This window comes from Mus caroli, unplaced genomic scaffold (assembly GCF_978045245.1).
Source record: "Mus caroli unplaced genomic scaffold, Mus_caroli_1 scaffold_2, whole genome shotgun sequence".
Lineage (NCBI taxonomy): Eukaryota > Metazoa > Chordata > Mammalia > Rodentia > Muridae > Mus > Mus caroli.
This window is the reverse complement of record NW_028227257.1, coordinates 170,384,349-170,408,138: the sequence shown is the minus strand read 5'-3', so window position 1 is coordinate 170,408,138 and position 23,790 is coordinate 170,384,349. Positions and strand designations below refer to the sequence as shown.

At 45.3% G+C, this 23,790-nt stretch overlaps 1 pseudogene; it reads left to right on the top strand.

The window, feature by feature from the left end:
• Nucleotides 1–7,333: 7,333 nt before the first annotated feature.
• The window catches only part of LOC110289056 (uncharacterized), a 38,307-nt pseudogene continuing 21,850 nt past the window's right edge, over nt 7,334–23,790 (top strand).

The window sequence follows — 23,790 nt, the reverse complement described above, 5'->3', positions numbered from 1 at the left end:
AGCACTGTCTTCCCGCATGGCTTGAGCCCTTGGAGGCGGCGGCGGGCCAGGCGGACACAAGGGAGTGCGGGCAGACTCCAGGGGGGAAGCCAAAGGAGGGACGGCGGCCGCAGTTGGCCCCTCCCCAGCTGTGGCAGGCTTCACGGCCACTCCAGGGCGCCAGGCGGGACCGGCAGGCCGCCGCACTCGCCACCAGCATCTCACAACTCGCTTGCGGGGCACAGACAGCCCCTGTCGCCGCTGCCTGCAGAACCCAGAACCTCAGCGCCACTGCTAAACCATTGCTGACAAATTCTGTCCTGACGTCAGTCCAAGTCTACAGTCGACAAAGGGTTGACACACACACACACACACAGTCTGTCACGTGACAAAAACCACAAACACGCACACTCGTCCACGCCTGGACTTACACAACCAGCCAAACGCCACACAAAAACCACAAACACGCACACTCGTCCATGCCTGGACTTACACAACCAGCCAAACGCCACTTTCTGACGGGGTCGGATTTCACATCGACTCCCTTTCCTGACGGGGGTGGGACTCCACATCTACTCCCGCCCTGGCAGAGAGAACACTGTCCTGACGGGGGTGAGATTTCACATCCACTCCCGCTCTGGCAGATTGTCCTATTTCTAGAATAACAGCAGACACAACAAGAGCGGACACGAGACTGAGACAAAAAAGAAACCAAAAACAGCGGAGACTTCGCGTCGACCACAGGCAACTTACAGATTCAGATGGCCTTCCAAAGGCCGACAGATTGAGACCTACCTGGCCCCCAGAGGGGTCCACCAGGCGTCCCTGGTCCTCCCCTTGTCCTCCTGGGACGTCTCCCAGGGCGAGCGGACGGTGGACACCTGGACACGTCTATCCTTATCTACCCCGCGCTCCCTCCCGGAGCGCGGTCTCAGGTACGTACTGAGCACAGAGCGTCGCGCAAAACCGAAACTGCGATCGCACCAGATACAGAATGGCCTACATGGCCTCCAGAAACAGAACACAGACACCAGAACAAGACAGAACAGAAAATCTTACCTCTGAGTGGGTCCAGGACCTCTGGGTAGTCGCGCTGTTTCCCGGCCAATGCACCAAATGAAAGACCCCCGGAGGGCAGACACTCACTCAAGCCTCGGGACAGCCGCACACCCAAGAAGACACTGAGACCGAACTTAAGATGTAGAGAGTAAGATTTAATACAGCAACGACAAGAAAGCACATAAAAAGCACATAAACCAGAGCTCTGGGGTCGAAACTCATACACCCAGCATGGTGTAGAGGAGAATCGACGCCCGGCCCAAATTTTTCACAGGCTTTTATAGGAAAAAGCCAGGGGAAAAGTACAAGTTTTACGTCACCAAGGGGTCGTGTCCTATATTTTGGCAATGTACCCGATCTATTGGAACATTCTGGGGTAGTACCAGGAGGCCCCTATCTCAAAAATGTTCTTGGAACAGTCCTCAGTTAGGAGGGGTAGGACTAGGTTTGTTCCAGGAGACCCTTATCTAAAAAATGTTCTTGGAACAGTTTTCAATTGGGAGGGGGTCGGACTCTGGGGTGAAGAGTTCAGGAATGTACTCTGGGGTGAGAAGTTCAGGTGTGTTCCGGGAACAATCTCTAGATGGGAGGGGTAGGAGGACTCTGAGTTGATGAGTTCAGGTGTCCAGTAATTTTCCTCTTTCACTGGGAAACCGAACTCAGGCCATCAGGTTTGCAAGTGCTTTACCCACTGAGCCATCTTAGTGCCCCAACATGTAGTAGCTTTTAACAAAGATGAACAATTAAGCCACATGCACTTACTCTTACATTCTCTATTCTGAAGTCACTTTTCTTTCAGACCACCACATTTGAGGAGACAGGGTTTTTCTGTGTATCTTGTGCTGTTCTGGAACTCACTCTGTAGACCAGGCTGGATTAGTAGATGGCAATTGTTCTTCTGCAGCTGAAAACAGTCAATTTTATGTGTGTGGGTATTTTGCTTGTGTGTATGTGTGTGTGTGTGTGTGTGTACTATATCTGTGCATGTGTATCTGTGCATTTGTGTACCTGGTCCCTGAGGAGACCAGAGGAGGGAGTCAGATCCTCTGGAAATGGAGTTACAGATGGCTGTGAGCTGCCATGTGAGTGCTGTGAATTGAACCCTGGTCCTATGAAAGAGCAGGCAGGGTATGCTTCACCACTAAGCACCTCTCCTTGTAGTTTTGCTTGAAGTAGCACAAAACTGCCTTCTCTTAGAAGATGTATGCCTTCAGCATGAAAGCAGGCAGGGTTCCATCATTTTTGACACATACACACAGACACATACACACACACCGCCCCCTGTGATGGTTTGTATATGCTTGGCCCAGGGAGTGGCACTATTAGAAGGTGTGGCCTTGTTGGAGTAGGTGTGTCCCTGTGGGCATGGGCTTAAGACCCTTACCCTAGCTGCCTGGAAATCAGTCTTCCACTAGCAGCCTTCAGATGAAGATGTAGAACTCTCAGCTCCTCCTGCACCATGCCTGCCTGGATGCTGCCATGCTCCCACCTTGATAGTGGGCTGAACCTCTGAACATGTAAGCCAGCTCCAATGAAATGTCCTTTGTAAGACTTGCCTTGGTCATGGTGTCTGTTCACAGCAGTAAAACCCTAACTAAGACACCCCCGCCCCCAAATACTTATTCTCCCTATCATTTGCTTTAGCTCTGTGGTCAGGGAACAAAGTGACACAGAACTCAGGCTGTGCCTAAGCGAGGAAGAATTCCTAAGTATTCCTTGCCATTGGTTTGCCTTCTAGATAAGCTGGCTGGAGCCAGGAAGGAAAAGTTCGCCACATTTACTGGCTTTCGTCCACCCTTAGTGATCAGCTCAAAGCTGCTCTCATTGCTTCATCTTTAACCTTGCAGTTAGTTAATGATCAGCCCTTGGATCTTCACCACTCAGCGGAAGGCCAGTGCTAGCTGAGTTTTAATCAGACCTAGGAAGGCAAGCTCTTGAAAATGAGTTACAAGGAGCTGGAGATCAACCCCCTGTGAGCTTGAAATTTGTCTCCTTTTTAAAGTCTTTACATGCCTCATCTGCTGGGCTGTTCTTGACTACAGTCAAGCCATCTGTCTCAGAGGAAGCCAATGTCTTCTCTCTCAGCTGGTAGCCAGGAGGGCTTCTATCCTATTCTTCTGGCCTAGGCTCCCTTCAGCATCCCTTGATGAGTTTCTGCTTTGGTCTCAATGGTTATCCTCCTCACTGTTGCTCAGTTCCTTCCAGGCCAGGCAGGAGGTAGATGGTTTGAGAACTATTTCTATCCTGGAGATACAGCAAGGATAGATGCTATAAGCGCATCCCTCCTCTTTGACACTAAAGACAGGGATAGAAGCGGAGCCCTGGACTATTATGGGAATGAGGTGTTAATTCCTCGTGAGTGCTAAGAATCTTACTCTTTCATGAGAGAAAAAAAATGTGTCTTATGTTGATATTAAATGGTTTCTATTTACGGTACATAAGCCATACTCATAAAACTCAAGAGATATTAAACATAATTTTAGTATTTATTAAAATGTTTATGAAGCATTAAAATATTCTATGTCAGCTAAAATTAAAGTAATTAAATTTAATATAAATGAAGAGGAGTTAGAGTAAGAGGTACAGAGCATTGATGAAACTTTAAAAAATATTTCTCACTATTATTTTTATTTTTTATTTTTTATTTTTTATTTATTTATTTATTTATTTAGAGAGAGAGAGAGAGTGTGTGTGTGTGTGTGTGTGTGGTGTGTATGATGTTATGACTGGGCATGTATAGCGTCTGTTTTTTCCTTCTACCATTTGCATTCTGGGAATGGAGTTCAGGCCCTGAGACTTAGCAGCAGGTACCTTCCCGTACCCTCTGAGCCATCGTACCAGCCCTGTTACTATCTTAAGCTTTCATGGTCTCATTGCATTTTATTTTTATTGGGGGGCACAAGTGTGTCATAGCATGCTTGTGGAAGTCAGAGGTCAGCCTTTGGGAGTCAGTTCTCTTCTTCCATCATGTGGGTTCCAGGGATTGAGCTCAGATCAACAGGTTGTGTAGCAAGCACCTTTATCTACTGAGCCACCTCGCCAGCCCAAACATTTTAATTTTGGTTTCTGTATGTGTCAGTGCATGACACATGTATGCATGCTGTAGAGTGCATGTGGAGCCAAAGACAACTCTGTGAAGGAATTGTTGTCTCCACTCACCATAACCCATGTTCTGGAAGTGGAACTTAGCCTGTCAGACTTGTGAAGCAAGCTCTTCACTGGGTGAGTCGTCTTGCCAACCCCAAACTTCTGTTTAATAACAGCTTGATTGAGATGTAATTCGCCTATCACATAGTTCATCCATTTAAAGAATGGAACTGAGCACTTTGGAGGCAGAGGCAGGCAGATTTCTGAGTTCGAGGCCAGCCTGGTCTACAAAGTGCGTTCCAGGACAGCCGGGGCTACACAGAGAAACCCTGTCTCAAAAAAAAAAAAAAAAAAAAAAAAAAAAAAAGAATGGAACTGAGCTGGGTAAGGTGGCTCATGCTTGTAATTCTGGTACAGGGGAGGTGGGGGCAGGAGGAGTGGGTCCTCACCAGTCTAAGCTACACAAAAACCCCAGGCCTGTATGGCCTACCCAGTGAGGCCTTGTCTCAAAGGACAAAACAAAGAGATCTGAGAAGATACAAGTCAGGGAGTATTTTTTAGTGTATTCACAGATATATGCAACCTTCATCAAATCAACTTTAGAATTCTTGTAGTTACTGCCCCTTCGAGGACTGACTCTCTCTCTCTCTCTCTCTCTCTCTCTCTCTCTCTCTGTCTCTCTCTCTCTCTCTCCTCTATCTCTCTTGGTTTTTTCGAGACAGGGTTTCTCTGTGTAGCCCTGGCTGTCCTGGAACTCACTCTGTAGACCAGGCTGGCCTCGAACTCAGAAATTCGCCTGCCTCTGCCTCCCGAGTGCTGGGGTTAAAGGCGTGCGCCACCACGCCCAGCTCGATGACTGTCCCTTTACCTAGCTAAAAATCTTGTGAGCCTGGCTGTTTTATTGGTGCGAATTTTTGGGATCTGTGCTTCAGCCAGTCCTTGCTTCATCCTTTTTTATCAACAGATAAATGGCAATTTATTGTATGCATGTGAAAGATCCTGACAGAATGTAAAAGGACACAGAAGCCCTGAAATTGGCAAAATAGATTTCATAGTTAGCAGAACTAGCTTCACTGATTTAGAAAAATAGAGGTGCACAATGCTCTGGCCATTCCTTGAACCTGTATGTCTGCCAATGTTTTGACCGTTCCTTGACCCATGTGTGTGCCCACTGATGAAGCCCATTGCTAGGTGTTTGTGATATTGGTTGCTGAGAAAGAGTCAGAAAATCTCCCCAGCAACCACAGCCTGGCTAATCCTGAGTTGCTACACCTGCACCAGACTCTTTTCTTGTACCCCTCCCATACCCATTTCTTGAGAATAGACATTGTTTAGATCTGGAAATCCCCTACTCTCCCCCTTCTCCTTTCCCCCCTGAGGGCCTATAAAAACTGGGACCTCTTTCCTCTTGAGGTCGACTCCTCTACCCCTGCACGGGATATGAGTCGTCCCCAGAGCTCCAGCTTTCCCCGAATAAAGCCTCGGTCTAGCATGAGTTCTTGGGTGTCCGCTATTGTCCTGAGGCCTGAGCGAGGGGCTCCTTTCAGAGTCTTTCACCTGCATTGTGGTTTGTTTATCCATCTATCAGCTGGCTGGATGTGGATTCATTTGTTTTGTTTTGAGATGGGGTCTTACTAAGTAGCTCTGGCTGGGTTGAAGTTACTATGTAGACCAAAGTGGCCTGAAAGTTGACAGTAACTTCTCTGCCTCTGCTTTTCAGGCACTGAGATTCCAGGCCTGTACATGTTTAGCAGTGGATCATTTCAATTGTTAGATTATTTAAATGTTTTAATCTTTATCTTGATGTTATATGTGCCGGTGTTTTGCCTACATTCATGTTTATGCCCCATGTATGTGCAGTGCCTGTAGTGGGCATATATGTTGTGATGGTTTGTATATGCTTGGCCCAGGGAGTGGCCCTGTTGGAGTAGGCGTGGCACTGTGGGTGTGGGCTTTAAGACCCTCATCCTAGCTGACTTCAGATGAAGATGTAGAACTCTCAGCTCTTCCTGCACTATGCCTGCCTGGATGCTGTCATGATCCTGCCTCAAGGATAATGGATTGCACCTCTGACCTGTAAGTCAGCCCCAATTAAATGTTGTCCTTATAAGAGTTGGCTTGGTCTGTTCATAGCTGTAAAACCCTAACTAAGACATATGTCTATGTCCCATGTATATACAGTGCCTGTAAAGGCCAAAAAAGGGCATCTGGTCCACCTGGGACTGGAGTTGTAAACATTGTAACATTGTAAGTCATCCTGTGATGCTGGGGCATGAACTCAGTTCCTCTGGGAGAATGACCCATGATCTTAACCACTGAGCTGTCTTCAGTCTTCCTATGTCCCCCAAGGTCAAACTCACAATCCTCCTGCCTTAGCCTCCTAAGTGCTGGGGCTGTAGGTGCACACCACTACTCCAGCCTTATTTTGGCTATTGTGTTTCTATTGTTAAACATTCTTCGAGTGCTTGTTTAATCATCTGAGAATCTGCCAGGCCTGTTTCCCAAAGTGATGACACCATTTTTCACTTCCACCAACACCAACAGAGTGCAAGGGTTCCAGTTTCTCCACAGCCTCTCCACCCTCACCTGACTTGGAGTCTAGCCATCTTAGAGATGTGAAGCCACATCCCGTGTGGGCTTCACTGGTGTTTCTGTAAGGATCGGTGAGGCTAAACATCTCTTCATGTGCTCACTGCCCATCTGCATGTTCTGCTTGGAGCCTTTGCCCAGGTTCCAGCTCAGTTACCTTTTTATTTCTCGGTTGTGTGTCTACTGTTATAATTCCTTCCATAAGCTTTACCTCTCTTACTTAATATTTTTATTTATTTGATTTGTGTGTGTGTGTGCAGGTGTGTGTGTGCATGTGTGTGGGGCATGTAGGTGCACACACCACAATGCTTGTGTGGTGGTCAGAGGATAACTTTTCTGGCCTACCACTACTACAAACTGGCCTGTGAACTTGTGGTGGATTCCTTGTCTCTTTCTTGCCTTGCCATGGGGGTGCTAGGATCACAGATGCCTGCAATCGATGGCTAGGATCACAGATGCCTACCATCGCATCTTGCTTTTTACCTGGATTGCCTGGACAGACCTAAGGCCATTAAGCAACAAACACTTTTCTCTATTGAGCCATTTCCCAGTTTCTTCCCTTTCTTACTGAAGAAGTCCTCCATGGATAAGATCATGTATTACTTATGTTTGCATAGTGATGGCCAAAATACCTACCAGGAACAACCAAGGGAAGGAAATCGTGTGCTTCACTCATGACTGCGAACTTCAGGTTGCCAGGCTTGTACAGCAAGCTCCTTTACCCGGTGAGTCACTTTTGATGCCTTCTAAGGTTGGTTTACCCTGGCCAAACCCCAATCTCTTCGAGTCAGTTTCCTTCTCATGGTAATTTCTAGGATTAAATGAAGCAATATGTGCCAGATACCTAGCAAGAGCTGCCTAAGATAGAAGTGCTTAGGTGGGAATCTATGCTAGAGAGCCTTATCAAAAAGCAATGGACCATGCGTCTATATTAATGAAGGGGAGAGCTGGTGTTTATTAAAGGAGTTCAGAATGGGGAAGCAAGTGCCGGAAATTAAGTGGTACAGAAAGTTTGAGGGCTGAAGAGAAATGAAACTGACGTCATAAGCCTAAGTGGCTCCCAATTATGGGCAGTCATAAGCTGACAGCTCTCTGGGCTAGGGTAGTTCTAAGCTAACCACAGTGGACAAGGTTTTCTGGGACCACATGGCATTGCCTCTGGGAAGGCCACATCCTATCAGGCTTGGTCTGACTGTCTCTTTCAGTCATCTTAGGGTTTCCAGGCGAGCAGCTAATGAGGCTTGCGTTTATTGGAAAGCCTACACAAGGGCCCTAGAGCATCCCCCAGTTTCCTGCTTTCTGAAAGAAATAGCTTTGGGCTTCAGTGGACACTGCTGCCTACAGACCCCTCAAATTTAATTTAAATGCACTGGAGAGTGGGAATAGATTGTCCTGCCTCATAGAACCAGCAAAGAAAAGTCTACTTTCTAACTGCTTGGTACGCACAACAATGGTACCTCTGTTCCCCACCAGTCTGCCCACAGCCTCCAGGGATGGTGTGCAAGCCTGCAGTGACCAGGAAGAGAACATGCAGTCCTTTGATAATGGCTCTTTATGCCAGTATCTCAATCAAAGTAACAAACACGCTGACACCAGCAAACACAATCCGTGCTTTAAGGTCTGAAATGAAGACCCATCTCCCGGGCAGAAGCACAAGCCATCTTGATGCGTTCAAAGAAACAGAAGCTTTGAGTCTTGTGAATTCATGCCATACTTGCCCCAGAAGCTGGGACAAAAATCTATTGGTGGGGGAAATCTGGGCTAGGCAGAAGGTTTTTCATAACTCCCATAGAGGCTGATAAGCACTTCATCCCTGCCTGTCTGTACTTATGCTTGCCAAAGCTTGAAGCAACTTCATAAGCCTTTTTGCTTTTGTATTGGTGTGTAGTTCACGTAACAAAACAATCATCCAAATGAACCATTTGGAGGCACTGTGGAAATGGGGAGGTCACCCATGCCACTATTAGTAACCACCCACCCACACTCCTGTATGAAAACACAATAATGTCATCAGTTCGCTTGGGAGGAACGGTTCTTTGCTCTGTGGCACTTGAGGCCACATCTGGGATGAATAGACATTTGTCCATGTCTCTCCAAAAAGTAATCACACAGTAGGTCCCTTATCCCAGTACAGAATCCTGTACCTCTTAGCTATCCTTCTCTACTCTCTTCCCTATTGGCTCTCACTGCAGCCAATCTCTTTTTTGTGGATTTCCTTATTCTGGATATTTCCTTTTTATCAAGTCACTCTGAATGTGAGCTTTGTTCTATCTTCATCCACTTGTTAATATTACATGTTGTGGCCTTATCAAGACCCAATTCCTTTTATGTTGAATAGGAGAGAGGGAGGGGGAGATAGGAGGGACGGAGAAGGGGGAGAAAAAGGAGAGGGAAAAAGAGGGGGAGAGGGATGAGGTGTAGCATACGTATACATGGAGGGTACCTTGCTAATGCATGGAGGCCAGAGAAAGATGTTGGGAGTTGTAGTGGCTATTCCTGGTCGTCAACTTGACTATATTTGGAATGAACTACAATTCAGAATTGGAAGGCTCACCAGTGACCCTTATCTGGAGGCTGGGAGATAGACCCACTACACCTACACTATAGACATGAAAAACTACACCTAGACTAGTGGGACACCATGTCCCACTAGACCTACACTATAGACATGTCCAACTACATGTAGACTATAGACATGTCCACTACACCTAGACTATAGACATGTCCCATTACAGCTAGACTATAGACAAGTGCCACTACACCTAGACTATAGACATGTCCCACTACCTGAACTATAGACATGTCCCAGTACAGCTGAACTATAGACATGTCCCACTACACCTAGACTATAGACATGTCCCACAACACCTAGACTATAGGCATGTCCTACTACACCTAGACTATAGACATGAAGCACTACACCTAGACTATAGACATGTCCCATTACAGCTAGACTATAGACAAGTGCCACTACACCTAGACTATAGACATGTCCCACTACACCTAGACTATAGACATGTCCCACAACACCTAGACTATAGAGTCCCACTACAGCTAGACTATAGACAAGTCTCACTACACCTAGACTATAGACATGTCCCACTACAGCTAGACTATAGACAAGTGCCACTACACCTAGACTATAGACATGTCCCACAACACCTAGACTATAGAGTCCCACTACAGCTAGACTATAGACAAGTGCCACTACAGCTAGACTATAGACATGTCCCACTACAGCTAGACTATAGACAAGTGCCACTACACCTAGACTATAGACATGTCCCACTATACCTAGACTATAGACATGTCCCACAACACCTAGACTATAGACATGAAGCACTACACCTAGACTATAGACATGTCCCAATACACCTAGACTATAGACATGTCCCAATGCATCTAGACTACAGACATTTCTCATTACACCTAGTCTGTAGCCATTTCCACTACACTTAGAATATAGGCATGTCCCACTACACCTAGACTACAAACATATCCCAATAAACCTAGATTATAGACATGTGCCACTACACCTAGACTATAGACATAAACTATGACACTTAGACTATAGATATGTTCCACTATACATAGGCTATAGTTATGAACCACTACAGCTAGACTATAGAAATGTGTGCCTCGCAGAAACCATGCTCTACAGTGTGCCTCCCTCAGATACCATGTTGTCCTTTCTGCAGCTTTTTAGGAAAGCTCTCAAAGCAGCGAGGAGTGGCCCTGCCTTGGCCGGGTGGTGCTATGCTCGGAAAGACCTCCGTGAGGAGACCTCCACCCGAGTCATGAGACAGTGTGCACCCAAGGAATCACTAGAGACTGTCTTGATGCAAACACACGAGGCAGTTTAATGACAGAGCTCTGGGCTGACACGTATCTCACGCAGGAGATAGAGGAGTAGACCCTGAGACTTAAAAGTTAGGGGTTTATATAGGAAAAGAGTGTGTGTGTGTGTGTGTGTGTGGGGGGTGATAAGGGAAATTGGCGCAGTTACACACAATTGGGCAGTTTAAACATCAGTAAGCAGTACTTGCGGGTCGGGAGAGTAACTCTAAAGGGAGGGAGCTTATCTTTGTTGGCAAAGCATCTGGTTAAACTGAAACCATATCAGAAGGAGACCAGACCAGGTGGCCCATTACTCAACTGGGCTTGTCAGGAGATTGTCCTTGCATGCCTCTCTTATCTCTAGGGCTAGTTTGTTCCTGGGATGACTTTACAGCCTTTGGGCCAGTCTCTCTTATCTTTATGGCCTTAGGTCTGTAAACCTTCTGACTAGGGCCTCAAATTTAGTTTTCTTTCTTTCACTCGCACCCAGTGGGGGTTTAGCCATGTGTTCTTTAATTCCAGGCAGAAGAGTGAGTGGGGGAGGAGGGGTGCAGGGCAGGTAAATGCATGCAGACCCTTCCGGACACGCGGTGGAACAAGGTCCAGCCCAGACTAAGGCCACCGTGGGATGGGAAGGCTCACTCGGTCATCCCTAAACAACAGAACGGACAGGGGGCACCGGACTGCACGAGGGACCTAGCCTCCAGCCTTTGGAGAACAGTCTTTGCTACAGACATTCAGCTGCCCAGGATACCGGGCGGGGGTTCGGAAGTCAGGACACAAGGGCCACCCCTTCTCACACCCAGGAGACCTACGTTTACTGCCCCCCACCCCCACCGTCATAAGTTTGCACCGTGCATAAGTTTGCACGGGCTGAAAACTTAAGGACCAGTCCTGGTTAGCTAGCAAAGTCCCGAAGTTACTTTTTCAGGACAGGACAAGCGAAAGTGTGAGGGACCTGCCTTTCCCACACCCTTGGGATCTTAGTGTGTGTGTGTGTGTGTGTGTGTGCGTGCGGGGGAGGGGGGCATGACACTTCTCCCCTTCCAGGGCCCCTCGATCTCCCACCTCTAGTAGCCCCAGCCTTCCCCTACCAGATGGTCTGTCCTCCCTGAGTTTCCACCAGGGAGGTCCTCCGAGTCGGAGGCAGAATTTCATCTCCTACTAAGCTTGCCATACCCCAAAGACCAATTGTAAGAGCGAGTCCCTTTCAAATGTCCCCCTGTAGAAAAACTGAAAGTAGAAAGAAAGGAAGCAATCTTCGAGCAGATGTCTGACCACCCCTACTAGCTTACTCGCAGCGTCGGGTTACAGGGTCCTAGGAGCCCCAAGCCCGTTCTGTGGCCCCACACGGGTGCTTTCATGCCAGCTTTCGACACCCCCCCCCCATAGCCCCGTACCAGGCACGACCAGGCCCCCGGGACATTGACGCGCCCAGCGTCTCCCCTCCCTCGAGCTCCGGGCACACTCTGGGGTGCTCCGCACGCTCCCTCTCATCCCGCGCAGCACTCATCCCCGAAGGCCCCCAGCAACCTTTTCCTCGCGAAGACTGCAGGAGCCCTGCTGGGGAAGAAAAGTAACTTGGTTTTTCTCCGAGAAACCCAGCGGGATTAGGCAGCCAGGGCGAATAGAGGGGAGGAAGAGGGGAGCTGGTGGAACCTGGTGGAAGTCTCCCGGGCAGTCTGATCACACTTTCTCCTTGTCCTCTGGTCTCCTCCTAGGTGCAGAGATTGTGGGCAGACTACGTAATCGCTGCGGAGGCGGCGGCGCGGTGATTCCGCTAGGCGGAGTTTCGGGGCGGCTGCGCCCCGCTTGCGCCAGCGGGTGAGGAGGTCGTTCGGTCTAGCTCTGCGGCCTCCAGTCCGACTCCGGGCGTCCCCGAGGCGTGTAAGGCAGCGAGTGCGCACCCCGGTTCCACTGTGCCGTGCCGGCAGCCTGTAGCCAGCATGGAGAAAGACAGCCTGAGCCGCGCAGATCAGCAGCATGAGTGCGTGGCGGAGATCGGCGAAGGCACCTACGGGAAGGTGTTCAAGGCCCGGGACCTGAAGAACGGCTTCGTGGCTCTGAAGCGCGTGCGAGTGCAGACCAGTGAGGAGGGCATGCGGCTCTCCACCATCCGCGAGGTGGCGGTGCTAAGGCACCTGGAGAATTCGAGCACCCCAACGTGGTCAGGTGAGCCGTGAGCCCTGGCTATGGGGTCCCGGAATGTGCGGGGAAAGGGGCGGCTGGTGGCCCAACTAAAGTTAAGAGTTGAGTTTCCCCAGATAAAACCGGTGACCCTGCTAGACAGGGCAGAAAAAGAGACCTGCGGTGGCTTCCCGGCAGCCAAGCTATTCTGAAGAGCTTTCGCTCTGCGTGCCCCAAGGGGTCCAGGGGTGTTGGGTGTCTTTTAGGGACAAAACCAGACAACCCCAGAAACGTCCCTCCAGTCCTTACTTAACTTTTCTGTCCGTGGGGGGATTTTTGAGTGAGATAGTTATCCAGCTTGCAGATAATTAGAAGGAAACTTTAAGGGTGGAGCACAATGTAAATAAGTTTAAGAAAATGCAGAAATGTGCAAGAATTTGTTTGCCAATCACACCCACAGTGGTGACTTTTTTTTTTTTAATAGTTGTAGAATGGCTTCTGATAGTCTTAGAAGTTCAGAAGTTTAGACTCTGACGCCTAGTGTTAAAAACATTGTTTGAAAAATGTCTTTCAAGGCTGGGTACTGGGAACACTGAACCATGAAGATCCAGAGTTCAAGACCCTCCTGAGCTACAAAAGACCCTGTCTGAGAAAAGAAAGGAAGGGAGAGTGGGTGGTAGGGTGGAGGGCGATTGCTTCTCAAAAGGTTTTCTGAATGTATCATTTAGTATCTGTGGACTGGTATGATCTGACTTAGAATGCCTCATTCAGAGGTTAGATGTGAGTCTGCGCTTTAGATTCTAAAGCCTCTGTTTCCCTGGAAGAGTTGTGCAGGTGGGTGGGGGAGGCATTCCTAACCAACTCTCCTGTGATTGAAGATAATGCTGTTTTCTTGAAGATGCTGGAATTTCCCCATTGTGCCTTTTCTCATTTTCTTTTTTAAACAGATGCATAGCTGGAAGTTAAAAGGGAATGCACAGACTTTTCTACAAATTAGGTGATGAGTTAACATTCTCAGCTCTTCTTTTTAGAGGGATGATCTTGGCATCTTCATCCTGTCTTCTCATTCCAACCTGGTCAGGTGAGCCGGGAGCCCTGGCTATGGGGTCCCGAAATGTGCTGGGCAAGGGGCGGCTGGTGGCCCAACTAAAGTTAAGAGTTGAGTTTCAGCCGGGCGTGGTGGCGCACGCCTTTAATCCCAGCACTCGGGAGGCAGAGGCAGGCGGATTTCTGAGTTCGAGGCCAGCCTGGTCTACAAAGTGAGTTCCAGGACAGCCAGGGCTACACAGAGAAACCCTGTCTCGAAAAACCAAAAAAAAAAAAAAAAAAAAAAAAAAGAGTTGAGTTTCCCCAGATAAGATTCGTTGTAGGGATTCCTTACAACAAATATGCGCCTACTGTATGCCCTGGGGATGAAATTATGTAAATAAGCACAGCTAAATATTTTTGTAGAAAGTCAAACAATGTAACATCAGTCATCAAAAAGGAGAGACCTAAGACTGACCTTTGAAATACCAAGCCCTCTAGGACTCAGAGTCTACAGAATCTTCCTGGGGGGTGGTTGTTAAAGGGCTTTTAACTCCTCTACTAGGCTGGGTGTTAGGTTTTTTTGTTTTTTTGTTTTTTCCTGTTTGTTTGTCTTTTGAGTTTTTTTTTTTTTTTCCTTAGTTTTTCAGACAGGGTTTCTCTGTATAGTCCTGGCTGTCCTGGAACTCACTTTGTAGACCAGGCTGGCCTTGAACTCAGGAATCCGCCTGTCTCTGCCTCCTGAGTGCTGGGATTAAAGGTGTGAGCCACCACACCCGACTCCAATATGGTCAGCCTTATAAGTACATTTTTACTTTTTTTTTAACTACATTTTAATTTTAATTACTACATAAATAAGTAAAAAACCAATGTAAATAAAGGCCCCCATTGTACCTATGCTTTAGTTGGGTGGCAGGGGTATATGGGGTGCAACAGCAAAAGATAATGAGACGAGCGAGAATGAGTCTTCTAGAAAGTCAGGTTTTACTAAAAGTGGATTACCATCTGTGTGTCTGTCTGTCTGTCTGTCTGTCTGTGTCTTGCCCTTCAGAGAGGTCTGTGATCCTGAAAGGTGCCTGCTGGCTCAGAGTCACCACCCTAGAGCATCACTACAGCTGTGGCAAAGGATGCATTTCAACATTGGAATTTAATATCAAATTTCATTTGTCTGTTACCTGTGGGGTGTCCAGATAAAAGGTAATAATCACGTATGTAAATACAAAGTAGCATTCTTTCAAATAAACACCCTGTATAACCTATTCATTGAGTGCAGTGCAATACAAGTCCCTGTAACAGAAGAGTTTTGGCCAGCTTGCTCACCCTGCTCTCCTGATTTATCCTCCTGTGAATGGCGTGTCTCTAGATGGTTTTTAGTTGATCCCACAATGGGATTTTGAATTGTGAATTCAGGAGCTTATGTGCAAAAAGAAGATACGCTTTCTGAATTTATTTTACCTCGTTTGACATCTGTCTACTTAGAGTTGTGAGGATAAAGCAAGAGCATAGGTGAAAATCCTCTAAATTTAAACCCACCTCAGGCACTGGATATGTCAGAGATTATCAGATCCTTGGCCTAGAACAGGTCCCCGGGAAGGCATAATTCTCTGTCTGACATTTTTATAGAACAAATCAGATTCCTGTTTAGACACAGCAAGACTTGTGTAAGTCCAGCTTGGTGAGTTTTTTTTTTTTAATATGAATATGGGAGAGGGCTTATGTACAGAGGCAGAAGACCTGTGTCATCGAAGCCCACCCCAGCATGGGTGACAGCTCACAAGGCTGAGACCCTAGAGCATACTGCACACTTGCAGTCAGCTCACCAGATTGGAGATTGAGCCTTCCAGGAACCTCCGTTGGTTTCAGTCTCTTCCAGGCAGCTAGGTTGATTTCTGCGTTTCCTCTGCTCTGAGTCATTTGCAGATGTGACTCTGCTCTTCTGAGAGGGACACTCATCTCTTATTTGCTTATATGGCAAGGAGGAGCTTAGCAAATCTGCTTAGTTTCAGGGACTTCCTGAAATCCTATTCTGAATTGTTTACTTTCCTATTTAAGGAGTTTCCTGTCAGATGGGATGTTTTAATCTTGGAGGAGACTATTACACAACAGGGACCAAGAAGCTACTTGGGCACCCATACCCTGAATTTGTCAGCAAAGAAAATTGACTATGCCATGAGATTAGTGAAATGACCCCGTGTTTAACTAATAACATCAGCCTCACAAGCTGCCACCTCTGTCACTTTTGGTTTTCTTCCTAGTTTTCTCCACTCCCCATCTGCCACTCCTGCCCCCATCTACATATGTGGCTAAACTAGAAATCACTAAATTCTTAGGTTTGTGTTTTTAGGGACAGTCTTAGGAAGTCAAAGATAAGCGACAGTTCTTTTCCTTCCAAGGGAGAATGTCAAAACTGAGTCCCTGAACCTGTAATTTGTTGTCTTTCCTGGGGCAAGTGTTATATTCATAAACCCGGGTTTTTAAAGATTGCTTAACAGGGCAGATGCTTTTTTAAGTGCCTTCGAGCCATAAGTAATTGATCACAATTACAGTCCCTACCCACGTGTAGTTAAGCCTCTAAGCTTGAAGGAGCACAAAAAAACATATTAGTTTTTTCAAAGGTTTAAGACTTAGTTTTGATGGATTTACCAGAAAGGCAGACTTGTTTTTGTTGGTGTGAACCCCCCCCCCCCCCCCCCGAAGCTTGCAAAGCACCACTGACTTCACATTCTTTCTTACCTGGTGTGACCCAGGCTTGATGAGCCAATAGTGTCCTGCACACAGATTTACTCTAGTTTTACGGTTCGTAATCTTGAATTCTGGAGCCTTTGTCAGAATGAGACTGTACGGCCAGAGTGTTCCCCTTCCACAGGTGAGTTCTGTTTGTCATCCTGAACCAAGACACAGAGATGAAGTAAAACTTGTTTTATCAGCAGTTTGTGCACCAAGTATATATTGAGAGGCTACTATGTGCTGGACAGCTTCTAGAAAAAAGACACAGGGTAGGGAAGTGAATGAGTCAGAGGGAATTCCTAAGCTTCTGAACTGTCTCTGGTTTGTTTTTGTTTTTTGTTTTGTTTTGTTTTTATCTGAGACAAGGTTACTCTGCATAGCAATAGCTGTCCTGAAACTATGTCTGTAGGCAAGGCTCTAACTCAGAGATCTGCCTGCCTCTGCTGCCAAGTGCCAAGATTAAAGGTGTGCACTACTACTGGCTAGCTTGCTGCCTTCCTTCTTTCCTTCCTTCTTTCCATTCTTTTTAAAAAAATCACCTCTTTTAAAATGTATTTGTCTAAGCAAGGCATGGTGGTGCATGCTTGTAATACCAGAACTCGGGAGGAAGGAGAGGCAGGAGGTCTGGGTCATTCCAGTTGCTTGGCAAGTTCGAATCCAGCATGAGCTTCAGGAGACCAGCTCCTCTTTATTTCAGTTATTACTTCCCTCAGTTAACCTGCCCAGCTTTACAAAGCCGAGCTCATGCTTGTGACAGTTTAGTTACGGGAATTTGCCGATTGGGTAGATGAGTCACGCAGAACACTAGTCAGAGTTACTTAATATATACAGGTTAAAGTTCCCCTTTGGACACACAAGTGGACCTCTATAAAAAGGCCTTGACGTGTCACTAACATGTGTGAACACTTGAGCTCCATTTATTTTAGCGAGTGTTGAGGAAAGACCTCTTTTCTGAAAACTAGTTGTAGGAAAGACACCTGGTACATTGGTTGGCTACTCAGACAATTCTGCTGTCAGTGAAGGAACATCAGGATCAACAGAAAACTGATATGTGGTCCTGTTCAGTGCACTGAGACATAGGTAAGTGTTACCTATGTCGCCCCAGACTGTAAGTTTGTTAGGGGAGCAATAAAAAGGCTTCAAATTCACTGGGCGTGGTGGTGCACGCCTTTAATCCCAGCACTCGGGAGGCAGAGGCAGGCTGATTTCTGAGTTCGAGGCCAGCCTGGTCTACAGAGTGAGTTCCAGGACAGCCAGGGCTACACGAGAAATCCTGTCTTGAAAAACCTTAAAAAAAAAAAAAAAAAAAAGGCTTCAAATTCAAGGATTAGCTCTGATGCCATGGTGATTGTCTGTCAGAAGATAAGGTTGTAATCCATAAATGTTTTGAGCACATTAAGTTATTATTAGAGTATTTAGTCACTGTTTTAAAGGCAAAGAAAAATAAGATTTGTAGTGTTGCGATTATTTAAGGAAATGTTTCTTGTTTTCTCTTTTTAAAGTTCTCAGAAATGTGTAAGGAATATAAAAGAAGAGAAGTGTGACTTTAAGAACATCATGTATTTATATTTTATTGTAAATTGTAAAGCCAGGATTTCAGAGGTCTTGATTCATGAGAGCCCTCATTAATAAACATGTTATTTTGTGGGTGAATAATCTATTGGGGGTGCTTGCTTCAGTGAAAATAGGGTCAGGTCAGCATTTAAACTTCAGTGTTTAAAGTGTGCGTGTTCTTTCCTTCTCTGAGTTCTTGAAAGTTGCAGTCCTCAGAGCTGTTGAGCAAACAGACATTTTTACACAGTGGCATTCTGCTCTCTCCCTTCCTGTAGTTGAAATTAGTAACGATGAGGTTTTAGCTCTGTGGTTGTATTCCTTTGTGTGTAAGTATATCATCATGGAAGTCATGGAACCTCACTGTGGAGTCAAGGAACAGGGAGGTCTGTAAAAAGGAAACATACACATCTGAATAATTCTTGTGGTTTTCTTCTTGTTTAAGACTCAGGCCAAAGAGTATCCGTGGAGATAGATCCTTGTTTTAAAGAATAATGCTTCTAGTTTATTTCAGACCCATTGTTCAGATCTCCGACAGTCGTGAGCAGTTGTCAGTTGCCAGTATTTATGTCTACCAGGAGTGTGGTTAGGAAGTCTCATTTGCAGTACACCAATCTCCAAAGATTTCCTTTTGAAAACATTTTTCTCCCCTCCTTAATTTTTACATTCCTGTCTTACTAGTGTTTAGTGGATAATTTTGGTGTTTCTGTGTTTTGAGGACAAAAATCTATCATTATACCAGAATGTTTGTTCTCAATTTACATATCAAATATGCCTTATTTTTTATTCTCATTTAGATTTCAGTTAATAACAGTTGCAGTTTTAACATACTTCACTGGAGATTTATTTATAAATAGCCTATTGCACATTTGAACAAATAAACCAATAGGCAGTGTTTTCCTATTGTAAAAGGAGTTTCCTATTGTAATCTGGAGTTCCAGGCGCTCGTTAGTTAGCTTTAATGTGGGTGCTGGGTAATCAAACCTGGGTCCTCTGGAAGAGTAGCCAATGCTCAGGGTGCTTGATCTAACCTACTATATTTCATTTATTCAGAAACATACTCAGCAATCAACAGTAATAAAAAGCACAATCATGTTTTTGCAAATATTTTGGGTTAGCATTGATATTGAAAGAGTTGAATGTATTAACTCTATCACAGGCATCTATGAACTCATACTGAGACCTGCAGATGCATAACAACACTTTAAGTGTTTCTAGACTACCCTTATTTCTCCTCACTATTGATAATGACTTTGGTGCTATTGTTATGTGCAGTTTGTGCTCTTGTTATTTGTGAACAATCAGACCTTTCCAGTTCCTGGAGATGCCCTTCTCACATCTGTTTCTTTGACTTAACTTGGAGTTATCCTCAGAATGTGGGCTTGGGGCCCCTCCCTGCACACATCCTGCAGTGCTCCCTGTGTTTCAGGGCCAGGGTTTCACAGCGCTTTGTTGGTGCACTTTAATAATCCCTCTTCCTGGATACATGCCTGCCTTGACAACTTTGGACCTCTGGCATGGCAATTCTCTTACATTAACTGCTACATAAAACACACAAATCCTCCTCAAGTAATCCTAGTTGTGGACTTCCTGAGGCAGAAAGTGTCTTGGTGATCGTGTATATCCTGTGACAAGAAAATGAATCTATAGCAAATCAGTGATGTCATAGGAAAGGGGTGTTAAGGAAAGGCCTGTGAAAGAGGGTTAAATAAGAGAGTCCAGTTGATATTTTCTCTGCCACAGATGGTGATGTCTGAGAAGAACGTAGGGTTTCTAGCACCAAGCAAGTGTTTACTGAGTATCCCTGTTGAAATGGGATCCACACAGCTATCACATGCTGAAATGTCTCCCAAAATTGCTTTAAAAAAATGTAGGATGGCCAGGCAGGTGATGGTGAATAACATTTTGAAGGGTCGTTGTGAGCAGTGGTTTTTGATTGGATGTGCTTAGACTTTTCCCTGATAGTAAGAAGTGTGGCCCTCACAGACTGGGAGTGGAAGACTTTGATTCTTTTCCTGACCCCCTCAACTTAACTAGCTGTGTAATTTTGAGTAAATTAATAATGTTTCTTGGGTGACATTCCTTAACAATAAAGAAGGAAGCTATTCCTACACTTTGGACATTAGTGGGTTGACATGATCAGATGAAACTATTAAAAGGTCAAACCGTACAAAAATGGGAATTATTAGCAAAACCAACTTTTGCCCTCAAGCAAAAAAAATATAATTTAATGGAGGAAACTGCAGTGTACACAGATGAACTGCTAGTATGTATTTTGATGGCTTGCCCACCCTATGTGACAGCATGAATGGATTCAGTGTTATGGTAAAATATAATTTTTAGTCTGCGTTGGAAATTGATGTTGCATTTACTTGCCACTGCATCTGGGTGAGCCAGTCTGTTGGTGGAATTTTTTCCCATGTGAGGGTCTGTAGACCCTCCTGAGATCTCACAAACTGAACTTTGATTTCCTTTGTGTTCTGTGTTTTAGAAGAACTCGAGAGATCACCTCCGCTCTTTGCTTGCTAGCTGACGTTTAGTTCATTTTCACACGTATTCATTTCTATTTCCCTCGGTGTATGTGATGGACACGCACACGTGCGCATGGAGGGGATACATGTGGTTCTCTCCTTCTACCACGTGGGTTCCAGGAACTGAACACAGACCATCGGGGCTGGCAGCAACTACCATCACAGTCCTCCTCTCACCTCTTAGAGTTGGTAAAATCCCAGACGCAGTGTTTACTCATTTCGTGTCACACACTTGAGCCTCCCTGCTTGTTTTCTGAGTCTGTGGAATAGCTGCTTCATGACACTCAGTTGTTTTGCACTGTGCTTAAGTCAGCGGGAGGAGCAAGGAACTCAGGCGCTCTACAGGGGTTTCCAGCGAGCCTTTTCTTCTTTCTCCCTTGCTTTATTGCTACGTGATCTCACAACCTTCCTGGTGGATGTTCCTCATGGTTAGTATAAAGCACTTATTTTTCCCAGCATGCTCTTGGTTTTAAAAGGCATGCAAGTATTGAACAGGAGTGTAGCCACTTATTTACAGCAGAACAAGAACAAAAGCCTATTTCAAGGTTAGGTCTTTAAACTTTGGGTACCGAGTTTAAGAAATGGATTTTTATTTACTTATTGTAATTTTTAGACGCATTTTATATCTGTAGATTCTTTTACCCGTGTGTCATTTACATGTATGTCAGTGCACCGTGTGCATCCTGCTGCTGCCTCTGGAAGCCATGAGTGTATTAGATCCCCTGGAACCAGAATTCACAGATGGGTGTGGGCCGCAGTGTGGGTGCTGGGAATTGTACCCAAGTCATCTACAGGAAGGGTAAATGCTCTTCTCTGCTGAGTCATCCTGCTGGCCTCAAGCAACATATTATTCTTTAATAAATTAATGGAAACTATGAGACTTAGCAATCTCAACTTGGAAGTTTTCAATGTTTTTTTTTTTCTTCTCTTTTAAAATTCATCCCGATCCTATAAAATTGTTTTTGAAAAATACTTAGGAAAGGTAAAATTGGATTCTTTTCTTGTTGAGCCTTTAAGAACCAAGACATACATAGTTGAAAGGTTGGGTGAAGGGTCTCGTAGAGCTAATTGTGAATGGAGAATATGTGACTTATCTGAGCTTTGAAATAACATTTTTTACACACTAGTTCACAAAAATTATAACATCCTGCTAGTCATTCTAAATTATTTTAACTTTGGGAACTTAACTTAATGAACTTTTGGGTTTTTTAACTACCTCTGGTGCCGGCTGGGATCAGAGATACACCAACTGGTTTTGCAGAGGCAGTCTTTTTTTTTTTTTTTTAAGACTTTTGCTCTTCACTTCTCTCTACTCTGACTACCTTGGACTAATGAAGGTGATCTCATCAAGATCTGTATGCAATCGAAACCATTGGTACAAATCCCAGGTTTAGAATCCATCAGGGCAGAGTGGCACATACCTATTGTATTAGTTAGGGTTTTACTGCTGTGAACAGACACCATGACCAAGGCAAGTCTTATAAAAAACAACATTTAATTGGGGCTGGCTTACAGGTTCAGAGGTTCAGTCCATTATCATCAAGGTGGGAGCATGGCAGTATCCAGGCAGGCATGGCACAGGAGGAGCTGAGAGTTCTATGTCTTCATCCAAAGGCTGCTAGTGGAAGACTGACTTCCAGGCAACTAGGGTGAGGATTTTATACCCACACCCACAGTGACACACCCATTCCAACCAGGTCACACCTATTCCAACAAGGCCACACCTTCAGATGGTGCCACTCCCTGGTCCAAGGATATACAAACCATCACACCTATATAATCCTAAGAGAGGTGGATGCAAGATATTGGAAGTTCAAAGCATGTCTCTGCTACATAGCAAGTTCAAGACCACCTGGGCCGCAAGAGACCCTGTGGAAAGAAGGCTGGCTGGCTGGCTGGCTTCTGTCTTTCGAGATGAATCAAGAGAAGCACATTTATGGAAAACATGGTACATTTTTTACTTGGGTTGATAAAATAAAGAGCTGAATCCGTCATTAGACAAGTGGAGACTGGTCTAGGATGGAACTACGTGTCTGAAGACTCTACACACACTGAATGGAGAGACGATAGAGAACTCTGGTACATATTAAGTTGAGGAAGAAGGAAAGAATCTGGGCTAGCAACTGGATCTCAAGTTTCCAGATGTGGCATGGGATCCTAAAGAAGTAGAAAATTCTGCCGTGTTGATGGAGCTCTGCAGTCAGTGCATATTTGAGGAATAAAGTCAAGAATGTCTTTCCCAGAGTTCTGTAGGTACAAATCACATGGATTGTTTTTCTTGAGGACCTTATTTTAACTGTTGTTAAATGGTTACATTGTTAACATTGCCCACTCTGTTATTGCTTACAAGAATGAATGTGTACTGCAGGCTTACCATTAGCAAAAGATTTCCAAGAGGGCAAGAATCGTCCCGTCTGTCACTGCATTACCTCCTATATGCAGAACAGCATCCTGCAAGTATTTTGTTATGTGGTTGTAAAGTTAATGAGTGGGTAGATAAACTGAAAAAATCTTACCATTTTAAAATAGGATCATTAATAATAAAATGAAAATTAACACCTAATTTCCGTGGACATTTTGTTTTTCTATCAAGTGCTTTACATTTCTTTAGGACGTGTCAGTCTAATGATTATGATAGTATGCGGTTGAGTCCGTGGCAGTAAATTGATGGTAGGAAGCAGGAGCTGTTAGATAATGTTGTAATGGCTGGCAAGCAGATGAAGCCTTGAGACACTTCCCTTGTGAATTCTGCTACCATATATTTGTATCAATAACAGTAGATGATAATGATCTTTAATGTGAGTGATCTTTCCCCCCCTCAGATTTGAGTTAGATATTTTGGTGGAAACATGACAGTTTCATATGTCAGGACTTGTCCCGCCCAGCAGGACTCAGTTATTCGTGGGTGCGAGGGGGACCGCAAACCTGGAAGAGAAATGAGCAAGAAAGAAGAGCAGAGACCAAGGAGGATTCCTATCAAGGTCTCAGTTTATTAAGCTGAAACGACAGGTTATAAGCATACAGCAAGGGGAAATAGGGAGGGGCTGAGGGGGAATTAACAAAGAACAAAGAAGTGGGCATCTGGGGACTTGAAGGCAGAATTCAGACTGCAGGCAGAAGGCACTCTGCGTCTTATCTCTGGAATGTAGATTCCTCCTTTTTTTTTTAAATTTATTTATTTATTATATGTAAGTACACTGTAGCTGTCTTCAGACACTCCATAAGAGGGCATCAGATCCCATTACAGATAGTTGTGAGCCACCATGTGGTTGCTGGG